Source organism: Triturus cristatus, chromosome 11 (genome assembly GCF_964204655.1).
Source record: "Triturus cristatus chromosome 11, aTriCri1.1, whole genome shotgun sequence".
Classification (NCBI taxonomy): domain Eukaryota; kingdom Metazoa; phylum Chordata; class Amphibia; order Caudata; family Salamandridae; genus Triturus; species Triturus cristatus.
Genome location: NC_140594.1, coordinates 56070699 through 56084926, shown reverse-complemented (window position 1 = coordinate 56084926; position 14228 = coordinate 56070699).

Genomic DNA, 14228 nt, shown 5'->3' with positions numbered 1-14228 from the left:
GGGGGCTGTGGCGACTTTCATTGACTGAAGCAAGAATTCTTTCTCTGTCGGTGCAAACACCAGGTTCACAACAAGCAGCTGTGCACGCGCACAACAATCAACCGAGCACTAAAGGCGCACACTCACCCCAAGAGCAGTTGTTGCTTTTGAAGGTGTTTTTGAGAACTCTTTCAGACTCTTCCAAGGTACAGAGTGTCTGGTCCAGTTGGACTGACTCCCCCGCACCTTTCATCTGGCTGAGAACGAGACCTGACAAGGGGAGCGGAAGTGATGGATGAGGAAGGAAACGCCAATCACAGCGAGGAATGGAGGGGCGCTGCCAATCAGCGGGGATCAGCTGGCTTTTGTCAATGGCAGGGGCCTCTTCCAGTTGTTGTTTATAGCGAATGAACCCACAGGTCGAGAGGCCATCCAGGGACAGTCTGAAGGAAAACAGGGTCCTTCCACCCCTGCGCGCGCTCCATCACCAGCCATCTTTACACTGATTTTGCTCTTGCAACAGAATAAAAACAAATGCATAATTTTGGAAAATACTGATTCTGACTTTTGGCGAAGGAGTAACAAATCTAAATTTGAGACGTTGATTACTGCAGCAGAAGTAAAGCTTTCAAATTGCTAACCACTTATTAATTTACAAATGAATTTACCTCAGTCTACTCATCCACAAAAGAACACGAACGCGTCAGAGTGTATTTTTTTTAATTTGAGGGGGCTTGGCAAAGGTTATCAACCTTCATTTGACTTCCGTTGGGGTAAGACATTTTTTCCAGGGTAGCAAAAAGAACTTACAATATTGAAAAGTGCCGAAAAACAGTTTAATTTTTAAATGATTGCATCTTCTCTCAAAAGTTAAAGAACTGGGACAGTCTGTCTACTCCTACGAGTCATATCCACGAGCCAAGATTTCCGCATCAATTTTATAAAATCTAGTTAAAAAACAATACCTTTCAAAAACAGAGTAAAAAGTACTGAATGCATCAAACTGGAGTTCTAAAGCCGAGAGGGCCAAAAAAACACTTAAATATGGAAAAATAATGACCATGTTATACATGTCACTAATTATCACTTAGAGATAAAATTTCATTTGTTCTAACTTACCGATATCTACCAATCTTCCAGAGTTTTCCAATAAAGGGAATTCCTGTGTAACTTCCATACCCCTCAAAAAAACCCCTTTATTTTGGTAATCTTGTTTTTGTTCGCTATTTTGGTGGGTGTTTTTAACTTTTAATTTTGTGCATTTATTTTTTTCATTATGTTTTTTCCACATTACCAATAACTCTTCTGATATTTGACTGGTGACAGTGTTCTTTAGTGCTTCACTTAAAGGGTTGGTTTTACTCCTGTCTACTGTGCTGTATCCATCACAACTTGTAGTCAGACTTATGCTGTCTTTTCTGCTTTTTAGGTCTGCGTTTTGACAGCATAACTGTGAAATCGACCTATTGCTAACAATATGCATAAAGTGGGCTTTGGGTCTAAACCTTTCTACCATTGGCATCTCCAACCAGTGACTTTCCGCCGTTGGCATGAGACGCTGTCAATCATGACTTGGCTCCGCCCCGTTGAATATTCATCTCTCACCTGATGCTATTGTCTGTTTGGATGTATCCTTACGCCTGCACTCCATTGCTAGCATTGAACTTCACGAGGGACTACTTTACAACCAAAGTCCTCCCTGTCCTCTCCATCTAGTGTCCTGCATGCGGTAGCACATAATACTTAGACACTTTGGTTTTGCCTATGCCTACTTGTTTCTTCCTCGTTTGTGGGCATGCGTCTGACTCTCACCTGCCATACAGTCTACAGTAAGAACTGTCCTGACTCATAGCTATGAGGGACTGCGCTACAGAAAGTTTGCACTCGCACAAATTGTTTTGTTGCTTTTGTGATACTTAATTGTGCAGATTTGTATCCAGTGTTACAGAAAGGTTGAGCACCAGAGCAAAATCTAGACATATATTGGGGAATCGACGCGAAACATATGTAAGACACCTCTTTTGGGATATAAATCATTGCCTGCGGTCATTGAGGGTTGAGTAAACAAACCACATTTTACAATCCTTTCTTTAACAAAAAAGCAAAGTGTGTTTACATTGTTTTTGTTCAATATTTAGTTAAAATATGAAATGCATGGGCTTTCCCTCAGTGATAGCCGCACCCTTTGCATTTGAACAGTGTAGAAGATGTTGTTTTTCTGAGTTTTATTAGATAAGAACAGCCCAAAAATCTGACATGAAATCAGTTTGTCGCATGGGTGCCCAGGAGCAAACACCTTATTTCCCGTTTTCTATGACACTGCCAGCAACAAGTATTTGCAATGCAATAAGTCTCGCATATATGAGAGTTTGAGCTATTGGTAGTGTAATGACAATGCCTTTTATTTATGTGTTGTTTTTAAAACAGATAAATAAAAGGCACTGTCATTTACAATGCCAATAGCTTAATCACTCGCGAGACCTATTGCATTGAAAATGCGTGCTATAAAAATTTTAAAAATGCTTTGGGAGAGAGCGTGTCCTGTCTGCAACAGCAGCAGGACAAAGCTGTGTGAGAAAATAGTGCTCGGAGGCTGTAATTAAAGCCTACCGAGCAACAACACATGTAACGGGGGGCGTTGCCCTGGGAGGTTACATAATGAGTCAAGGCGGTACTGAGGAGGGACTACTAAGCCTTTTGACCAATGAACAGCCACAGTTTACAGTGGACAATGACACAAGCCAAAGAAAAATGTGGGCGGAGAGTGGGCGGAGCGTCAAGTCCCAACTTCAGTACAGCATGCCTCGCAGAGCAGGGCATGCGCTGCCCTGGCTCGACCTAAAAACTGAGCAAATGAATTTGATATGTTTTCGTGGAGCAATGCAAATTTCTGTAAAACGGCCCCTGTTCTATTCGTACTGAATAAACCCTCTTCTAAGCGCTCCTGTGACTGGCGAACTGTGACTCAAGGCAGTGAAGGGCGGTGTTTAGGACACTGGGACTAGAACTCCCGCCTACTGGTTCCTAAGATGACACTCCGTACGCTGAGAGGCCAATTCACAAAAAAACGTACATTTGCGTCGATGTAGGACTACATATAGGATCTGTATAGATTTGCAAATTTTGTATTTTTCTGAAAAAAGAGAAGTGCTTACTTTGCGAAAATGTGGCTTTCCCCGTTTCCTTATGTACTCCTGTGAGCCCTAAAGTCTACAATGAATGTTTATCCGTGGATCAAAAATGTGCAAGCGAAGTGTTATGTAAGGTGGAGTTAGAGTTGTGTTGTCTCTTTCTTTATAACGAAGGGTTCCATTTTAAGAAACCCCCTTCAATACACCACTTGTTGAAATGGGGTTGTCTGGGACACTTACTCACACTCATAGGGGCTGATTCACAGAACTAACTTAAGACAAAATCCTAAATTTACTACTTTTGGTATTCACAGAAGTTAGGATTTTGTCTTAAGTTTGACTTAAGACGGACTTAAGACAGACTTAAGACAGACTTAAGACAGACTTAAGACAGACTTAAGACAGACTTAAGACAGACTTAAGACAGACTTAAGACAGACTTAAGACAGACTTAAGACAGACTTAAGACAGACTTAAGACAGACTTAAGACAGACTTAAGACAGACTTAAGACAGACTTAAGACAGACTTAAGACAGACTTAAGACAAAATCTTGTCTTAAGTCTGTCTTAAACCTTAAATCTGTCTTAAGTCTGTCTTAAGTTTGTCTTAAGTCTGTCTTAAGTCTGTCTTAAGTCTGTCTTAAGTCTGTCTTAAGACAAACTTAAGACAGAATCCTAACTTCTGTGAATACCAAAAGTAGTAAGTTTAGGATTTTGTCTTAAGTTAGTTCTGTGAATAGAACCCTTTAGGCCTTCTTAAAGTAATTGTAAGTTTAGAAGTGTGGTGAGAGGAGGAATAAACATTGGCAGTGTTTAGAAATGCCCAGAAGGTTACATCCTTGGATGTTGTACAGCAGCAAGTGCCAACTGTGCCCCAAAATATATCTGCAGGCATTGAACGAGAATCTGCTACTTGCAGGTGCCGAGCCAACGATGGCAACACAGGGCACAGGGTATATTTTTAAATTCTCACCTGCTTGGCTCGTGGCCAGATTGGAAAGGGATAACGGTCAATCGAACAGAAGCAGAACGTGTGATGTGTTTCTTCTGGTGGCACAGAGGGTGGGGGCAGAGTCAGTGACATGAGTGGCCTCCTCCTAACAGTTCCTCATTCACGAGGGTTTCCTCGAGTACTCCTGGGGGGTTGTGACTCGCTAACGTTTAAGGAACATTTATAGAAATGGTTCATGAAGTCCTGATGACGCCTGTGCAAGGGCCGGGGTTGTTTCAGAACACGAGAGGGTTTGGGGGGGGATGGCAGGGTTCTCCGAGGAGGTCTAATAATGCTTATATATCATTAGATATTGCATTGTTTTATAGAGGAGGGCGATAGAGGTTGTATGAACAAGATACTGCTCTTTTGGGCACATTGATGGAGGCGACAAAAAGCAATTAACACGTTGTTGTTTGTTTTTGCTCTATAATAACGAGAAAAAAATCCAACATAAAAGAATATAAAAAAACTGTGCAAAACACTTTCCATTACCGTGTGTACACAGTGCTTAATTGCACACATGAAAATGGCTCTACAATTGCACTTTTAACATATATTAGTCTTTCTTTCCATGAGGGATATATATTCCTTCCCATAGAGAAACACCCCCAGCTATTTTGGAATTGTGTTCCCTTCCAACTAGATTTGTTCCTGCCTGAGACAGGCATGAATAGGGGACTGGTGCATTATTGGAAACAGGTTGTAGAGATGCTTGTAAAGACCCACAAACCATGAACTGGCAAACTGTTCAGTCTGTGGGCGTGCCCATTGTTTCCTGCGCTTCCCGGTGCTAGAATGCCCACTCCCCACCCCTGGCAGAAGAGTTACCTATGGATAATCTAAAACTATGCCTGGGTAATATTATGCATGAGTAAATTGATTTCAGAGTGCAAGAGTTACCTATGCATAATGTAAAACCATGCCTGAATAATATTATGCATGAGTAAATTGATTTCAGAGTGCAAGAGTTACCTATGCATAATATAAAACCGTACATGGATAATATTTTGCCGCCGTAAATTGATTCCCGAGTGCAAGAGATACCTATGCATAATATAAAACCAGACATGGGTAATATTTTGCAGCCGTAAATTGATATCAGAGTGCAAGACTTACCTATGCATAATAAAAAACTGTACATGGATAACATTTTGCAGCTGTAAATTGATTTCAGAGTGCAAGAGTTACCTATGCATAATATAAAACCATACATGGGTAATATTTTGCAGCCGTAAATTGATTTCAGAGTTCAAGAGTTACCTATGCATAATATAAAACCATACATGGGTAATATTTTGCAGCCTTAATTGATTTCAGAGTGCAAGAGTTACCTATGCATAATATAAAACCGTACATGGGTAACATTATGCAGCCGTAAATTGATTTCAGAGTTCAAGAGTTACCTATGCATAATATAAAATCATACATGGGTAATATTTTGCAGCCTTAATTGATTTCAGAGTGCAAGAGTTACCTATGCATAATATAAAACCGTACATGGGTAACATTATGCATGAGTACATTGATATCAGGGGCAAGAGTAACCTATGCATAATATAAAAGCATACATGGGTAACATTTTGCAGCTGTAAATTGATTTCAGAGGTCCTGAGATACCTATGCATAATATAAAATCGTACATGGGTAATATTTTGCAGCTGTAAATTGATTTCAGAGTGCAAGAGTTACCTGTGCAGATTATAAAACCGTACATGGGTAATATTATGCATGAGTAAATTGATTTCAGACGGCATGAGATACCTATGCATAATATAAAATCGTACATGGGAAATATTTTGCAGCCGTAAATTGATTTCAGAGTACAAGAGTTACCTATGCATAATATAAAACCATACATGGGTAATATTTTGCAGCCGTAAATTGAATTCAGAGTGCAAGAGTTACCTATGCATAATATGAAACCGTACATGGGTAATATTTTGCAGTCGTAAATTGATTTCAGAGTGCAAAAGTTACCTCTGCACAATATAAAACCGTACATGGGTAATATTTTGCAGCCGTAAATTGATTTCAGAGTGCAAGAGTTACCTATGCATAATATAGAAACCATACATAGGTAATATTTTGCAGCCGTAAATTGATTTCAGAGTGCAAGAGTTACCTATCCATAATATAAAACCATACATGGGTAATATTATGCATGAGTAAATTGACTTCAAAGGGCAAGAGTTACCTATGCATAATATAAAACCGTACATGGGTAATATTATGCATGAGTACATTGATTTCAGGGGGCATGAGTTACCTATGCATAATATAAAACCATACCATTACCGTTAGTCATTGTTTTAATCATTGGCCGCTCTGTAATAATTGTGCACCCTCACAGTGTGTTTTAAATTGATTTTTGGCTCCTACCCGACCCGTTAGAACGGGGGGAACTGGGCACTCGAACTCGTCCACGAGCACCAGCCGCCATCTTAGGGCTGGCTCGGGACGCGTTCTAGCTCTTCTACACTTCCGGGAGAGAGCTATTTAGTCCTCGCTCACCCAGGATGCGCAGCGGTCGTGCGCAGCGGGCGCGCGCCGAAGACGCGCCTAAGACAAGCCCGTCTGCGCCCGTCCGTGCCAGATCCGGGCCCAGGGCCATCCCCCCTGGTCCGGTTACCACTCATGAAGCCACTTCTACTCTATGCTATACCTCCGCACAGCTGAAACAGTGGAAAACAGGTGTGGGTAGGTTTTGTAAATTACTATTGCCATGTAAACATTTGCCTACTGCACCCATATCTTGTGTAGGTTGTGCTTTTTCTTTGCCATCCCCACGGCTGCCGACAAACATCACACCTTATGCCCAGGAAACCCTCAGCGCCTCCCCAGTTGTCGACCAATATGTAAAGGCAGCACTACTTAATGTACGCTCACTCCCCCAACACAGTCTGGTAATAAGGGAGACCATTATTAATCAAGAACTGGATATACTCTTTATTACCGAGTCTTGGGGAGATGATGCTTCCGGTCCGGATTTTGTAATGGCTACCCCACAAGGTTATTGTGTATCCAGGCAAGATAGGACCTCAGGGCGAGGCGGAGGCTTAGCCATTATATATAGGGATACCTATCGGACCAAATGTGACCCTGTTCACAGCACTAATTGCGAAGCTGTTGCATTTACTATTAATCTCACCCAGAAACAAGCTTTTAAAGGGATACTTGTGTACAGACCTCCAGGAACACGTACTAAATTTTTGGCAGCCCTTACAGAAATTACGGAATCGGTAATAGATTCACCATGCTATACGATTCTTGGGGATTTTAATTTCCCGCTTGAAAACATGGATAATCAAGACACAGTCCAACTCATCGCGGATATGCAGGCAATAGGACTGCAGCAGCTGGTGAGGGGCCCCACGCATAATGCTGGCCACACATTGGATGGTGTATTTACTAACGATCCCAAAATTGAGACATCAGTATTATTTCCTTTGATATGGACTGATCATCAAGCTATAACCTTTAGGATTAAACAGTTACCACTCAAATTTTCTCAGAATAAAGTCCGTCCGCTAGTGGGGGCACGGAGGTGGAATAAGGCAGATATGCCGTATTTTACTAATCTCCTGATGTCATCTATTCCAGAAAACACAGGTGATACTGAGACCATGTCTGCAAATTTTCAGGATTGGATCTTAAAGGCAGCCAACCAAGTGGCGCCTGAAAAACATTACCGCCCCAATAGAGCTACGCCATCTGCCCAATGGTACACAGAAGAACTGCGTCTCCAACGCCAATACTGTAGAAACCTTGAGAGACGCTGGAGAAAAAATTACAGTCCCTCTGCTAAGCAAGAGTATAAGAGCGCTCTAGCTATTTATAAAAAAGCCATTAACACGCAAAAAAATCTTTTTTATACTGGCCAAATTGAACAAGCACATAATTCATCTAGGATGCTTTTTCAAGTCGTGAACTCTCTCTCTAGTCCAAAGGGACCTATAATTGACAACTCGCAGGAATTATGTGACTCATTAGCCACATTTTTTAAAGCCAAGATAACGGATATTTATTCTACTTTTTCCAAGGAACAGTTAGGAAAAACTGATGTTACATCCATCATTCAACCTATACCCAGCAACTCCTTTTTTGATCAATTTCAGCCAGCTACTGAAGATCAGATCAATTCGCTTATCTGTAAGATCAAATCAGGTTCTCCACTTGACCCTTGCCCTCCTACAACAATGAATAAATTACAGAATATTATCACACAACCGCTAACTGAAATATGTAACACCATATTTAAGTCCGGTGCCTACCCAGAGAGTTGGAAGAAGGCCATTGTCAAACCTCTAATTAAAAAACCCTCCTTGGACCCCACTATTTCGTCCAACTACAGGCCTATTGCTTGCCTCCCTTTTACGTCTAAAATCATAGAGGCCATTATGAATAAACAGCTCTCAGAGTTTATTGAACATCATAAACTCTTAGATGACACTCAGTTCGGGTTCCGGAGGGAACACGGAACTGAGACAGCACTAATAAAAGCCTCAGACGAAATCAGAGAGATTATGGACTTAGGAGGAGCTGCAGTTCTTATTTTATTGGACCTATCGGCGGCTTTTGACACGGTCGACCATACCATCTTGGTCGACCGTGTTGCAACCTTTGGGATCAATCATTTGGCCAAAGACCTTATAGCCTCTTTTCTATCTAACCGTAGACAGGCAGTAAAGCTGGGCAATTACTATTCACCCACTACTGAATTACCTTGTGGGGTCCCTCAAGGATCCTCGCTAAGTCCCACACTTTTTAACATTTATGTTTCGGACTTGGCGAGGGTCATTAAATCATATGGGATGCGCTTAACCACCTACGCTGACGATACCCAGCTCGTGCTGGCGGTACACAAGAATGGCCCTGTGGTAGCAGCTGGGTTTCAGGAGGGTTTACTGGGTGTACAGTCATGGATGCACAGTAACTGCCTGAAACTTAATGCGGAGAAAACTGAGGTTATGACCTTTGGCACAATCCATCCAGAATGGTCGCACATATGGTGGCCTAGTCAGATGGGCCCGCCTCCAATACCAGCAACTAAGGTCAGAAATCTGGGAGTGATTTTTGATAACAAGTTATCTTTTGGACGTCATGTTAACAAGGTTGTTTCGGCTACCTTCTTTGTATTGAAGAAAATAAAAAAAAACTCTTGCCGTACTTACCAGTCTGTGCAGGAAAAACGCTAGTTACCACACTAGCTTTTTCAAAATTAGATTATGGGAATGCTCTTTTCCTTGGCACACACAAATACATCTTAAACAAGCTTCAGTCCGTCCAAAACATGGCAGCACGTATCCTGCTCAACATCCCTAGGCGACATTCCACTTCTGCAGCCATACGCCATCTTCATTGGCTAAGGGTTGAGAGCAGGATTAAATTTAAGGCTCTCTGTATAGCCTATAAGGCCATTCATCAAATAGGACCTAAGTTTTTAAAAGAGGCTTTTCAGGTGTATATCCCTAAAAAAAATCTAAGATCAGCAGCTAGCCATCTTTTGACTGTCCCCCGCACAAGAACGGCCACCTGGGGTGACAGGAGATTTCTGGTAGCAACGCCTGTGCTCTGGAATTTACTTCCTTTGCACATTAAAACTGCATCCACTCTTATTAACTTTCGCAAAGTATTAAAGACCTGGCTTTTAATCAATGAGAATGCGGTCTGATCTGTGCTGTAATCTGGAGTATCTCGTTGCGCCTAGACACCTTAGGGTATTAGTTTGCGCACAAAAAATCTAATAAATAAATAAATAAATACCTGGGTAAAATTTTGCAGCTGTAAATTGATTTCAGATTACAAGCATTACCTATGCATAATATTAAACCATACGTAAGTAATATTTTGCAGCCGTAAATTGATTTCAGAGTGCAAGAGTTACCTATCCATAATATAAAACCATACATGGGTAATATTATGCATGAGGAAATTGATTTCAAAGGGCAAGAGTTACCTATGCATAATATAAAACCATACGTAGGTAATATTTTGCATGAGTAAATTGATTTCAGAGTGCAAGAGTTACCTATGCATAATCTAAAACCGTACATGGGTAATATTTTGCATGAGTAAATTGATTTCAGAGTGCAAGAGTTTCCTTGTGCAAGCTGATCTTCCACATGCAGATTGTTTTTGACTCAGACCCGGAGTATCTTCAGTACAATCCAGGCAGGAGGAGGCGGGCCTTGAGCTATGATTGATGCCTGCATTTAAGGCCACGCCGGAGGTGGGTTATTGTAAAAAGTGAATTATAGAAAGTGCATTGAACTGGTTCCCAGGTGATAGCAGAGCAAAGCAGAAACAGTTTTATTCCAAGCATGTAACTCTAGAAAACATGTTGCAGTTCCTCATGCGTCATATCAGCACCATGAACCACGTATGTGTTCTCCCTGTTGTTACCCTTTCATTTGCCTTGAGTCGTTACATCCTTTTTATCTCTATATGTACCATAACTCGTGAATCATCAAGAACCCCGGCTGTTCTTAGAAATAGAGAGATGTGATCTCTACTGACTGTCGTTCTGTTTGCTCTGAATTAGTGTTTTGTTTTTGTTGACTGCTCTTGCTCTTGGAAAGCGCTCTGATACCTCCGGGTCTAGCCAGCGCTATATAAACTCTTTCAAATCAATAAATAAATAAATGTAGCCTTTCTCCAATCCACCATTTGCACTAAAATCCGAATCCTGGTACTTGCCCCTCACACTTCTCCATAGTGCCATCAACATTCTGCTTGAACTCAGCACTGTCCTAACTTGCAGTGTAGCTAAAAACAACACATATGTGTCATTCCATCACATCAGTCTATGTAGGAATCAACAAACAATTCCTGGTACACAGCTCCAAACAAGAGGAAACTCTATCAAAAAGTAAATGTGATCACACTGACTCTCGAGAAAAATAATTAAAATCCATACATTTTCTGGAGAACTTGGATAACTCTTTGGAACCCCAAACTCAACACATATAATCCAGGCTTGTATCAATATCAACCCCAAAACCCCAACTGTCGGCATTGAACTCCTAACTTTATAAAAAACAACTCAAGCCAACAGACTCAATGCCTAATGTAAAGTAGTCCACTGAAGATTCTCACCCTTCTGCAAAATCTGTATCTGACATTCCCAGATCCGGAACTTTAACAGGCTTTTACAACGATGGTCACAAGCCCACGAGAGGGACCAATAATTTAACATAATGCACATCACAACTTCCCAAGAAGCCAAGGCAAAGGATTTTCCAATGGGAAATTAAAACGTATCTTCATAACTGTAGATTTGCTGTTGCCCTTCGCATTGAAACGGCAGATTAAATTATCCAAGAAATGTATATTTTATGGTATGAACATAAACTTGGTGCACTGACAACTCTCCACATTATATGGATCTAGCTATTTCCCTTGGATATGAGATCACAAGACTCGCCAGAGCTTGACGAGTTGGGTGCGGCATCAGCTTAATTCATAAAACCTCCCTGGAATGTCCTAAAATAAACAACTTAGAGTTTGATTCTTTTTAATCCCTAGGAATGACGTTCATGCACAAACGCTCATTAGGCTCCACATTAAATACCACCCACTTGGCGACGAGGCAACATTTGTTGACAGTTATCATGAATGCATGACAAGCCAAATGCTCGCGGGAGAGCCGGTCACGCAAAGCTTGAACTCCCCCCTAAAGAATGATGGCCTTCAAAAAGTCATTTTAAACCCCACTCAGCTTAAAAGGGGCACCTCTTGATCGCTGAACCAGGCTGATTGTTGATGACTTTAAAGAGGTTGACTGGTCAGATCACCTTGTGATCCCTTTCACCCTTCTATATATGTATATCAAACCTGCCCCCTGCCACTAAAATGACCTACCTGGACCAGGGACTTACAGAGATTAAAAGCTCTGAAGCTAAGGGAGATCATTGAAACTCAACTTAGATCTGTTTCCTCAAAATAATACAAAGCAGATGTCTTTGTGACATCACCCCCACCTCCCTTCATAATACAATAATATTGCAACAAACCTGTTTGACAAGGTACCCCTAGGAACTGAAATGTAAGAAAATCAGAGTTCACAACCTGCAACTATACTAAAAAAGAATTCTGAAAGAAGGCCTATTGACATAATAGCAGCAAAACTCCCTACCACCTTTAACAGCCATTTATTAAAATTAAAAAAATACTTATATGAAAAATATCCTAATAGCCAAAGCAAATTATTTTAGGAGCCAGATAAATGGGGCAAAAACAGCCCTAGACATTGATTTCACTCTTGTGTCTAAAGAAGAAATGAAGACAGAAATTTGGGAATATTTTACCCTGTTAGATTGGACCCAACTATGAAAATCCTAACATATCTGTAACTAAGAGAAGGTATACACCGCAGGGACCAATTTAAAGAAAACATCAGAGACTTCAATGGTAGAGATTGCCAATATCCTAACCCCTCCTACTGGGATCAGATTTAGTTCCTCCCAAAGCACCTCAATAAATCAGACACACACTTACACCAAACAGGTGAGTAATCATAAACTCATCCTTTTAACACGGTTTTGTTTCTCAACCTCGAAAATTAGACACTTGAAACCGCTTCTGTAGAAACCGTCAAAGGATTCTAATCTTCTAGGAAACTTTCGCACTATACCAAGACTACCATTGACCATTTAACAGAAACATTTAGGAACAATTTGGTGCCTCTTAACTCAGAGTTTTTTAAAGAAAAAAAAACATTTTTGACTTACAATCCAGATAGAACTTTTATGGTGAGTGAGGTTGATGGCACTGAAAAGATTTTGGTGATAATGAGGACTACTTCATTATTCTATCAAACGTATCCTCAGCGTTTGGCATGACGCATCATAAATTCATACTACGGGCAATAAAAAAAGGTTCGGAATGTGTGACATTGTGCAATGGTGGGTGGGTTGAATCCTACCTTTCAAACTAGCTTTACGGTGTGAAAGACGAGGAAGTTCTTTCCCAACCTGTCCACGTAAGTTGTGATATAACTCGAAACTCAATATTAACTCGTTTACTATTCAAAATGTACATGAAGCCCCTTGGACGACTACTGGCAGATCTAGTCTACACCGTCTTCTTTATGCGGATGACACAAACTTCAAAGTTACCACCTCTAATTCGGGTCACACAGTCTTGGCTTTTTACATAACAAAATACAAGAGTGACTGAAAAGTAGAGATCTCAAACACAATTACTGAAAACAGAATGTGTACCTCTTTCACCAAACTTCTACATGAATAAAAAATGGGTAAATTGGAATCTGTCCCACTGGATTCTGACCAAGACCCCAGACTTCATGCTGGAGAGGAGACTTGGGGATTGATTAAGATCTTGGCAGACGGGTTACTCCATCACAAAGGTGATGAATATCCCGTCCGCCGAAATATAAATCCCATAGGACGTAATGTTCTAAATCAGGCTCTTAAAGCCCATATCAAAACCCAGCAAAGGGCTCATTTTTTCAACTTAAACTACTATGTAACTGAGAACTCTTTCTACAATAGGAAGCCCTGAGAGAGCCGAGTACTCTGTGGTACTCGCAGATTCATAGCAACTCATTACGCAAAGGACGACTTAAACTAAACACTTGGCATGTTTGAAAGCTGTTCCGCTGTTAGTGCCCTCCTCCTGTAGGTAGAAGCAATGCGCCGGTCGTCTGCTCCTTAAAACGGCTTCTAGTTGAGGCAAGGCGTAGCTTCGAAATGGTGCGCTTAATTTGCAGGACGCAATGCTTTTCAAGTACACTGACCGTCTACGGGAGCTCTCAAAGGATTGCGTTTAGAGCCAACTCTAAGGACGTGCACTTCTCGGGCCTTCTCAGGCCGCTTGCCTAAGTTATAGAACTGTTTACCTGTGTCCATGAGAACTCCCAGATCTCAATCAAAGTAAGAACCCCCCAGAGTTCGAATTGCTTGAACATACGTCAGTTACTCTTGTGATTGCCCTTACTCCTCCAGTGCTACCTGAGTATCAGACGTATTACATCTCTTTACGTCAGATCGCTGACCTTCAAGATTGTTTCAAAGATGCTTAGATTGTGGAAATATCCAGGCTCTGGTACCACTGCTTAGAGGAGTGACACCAGGATCAATCCTGGAAAATGTATTGTTTTGAA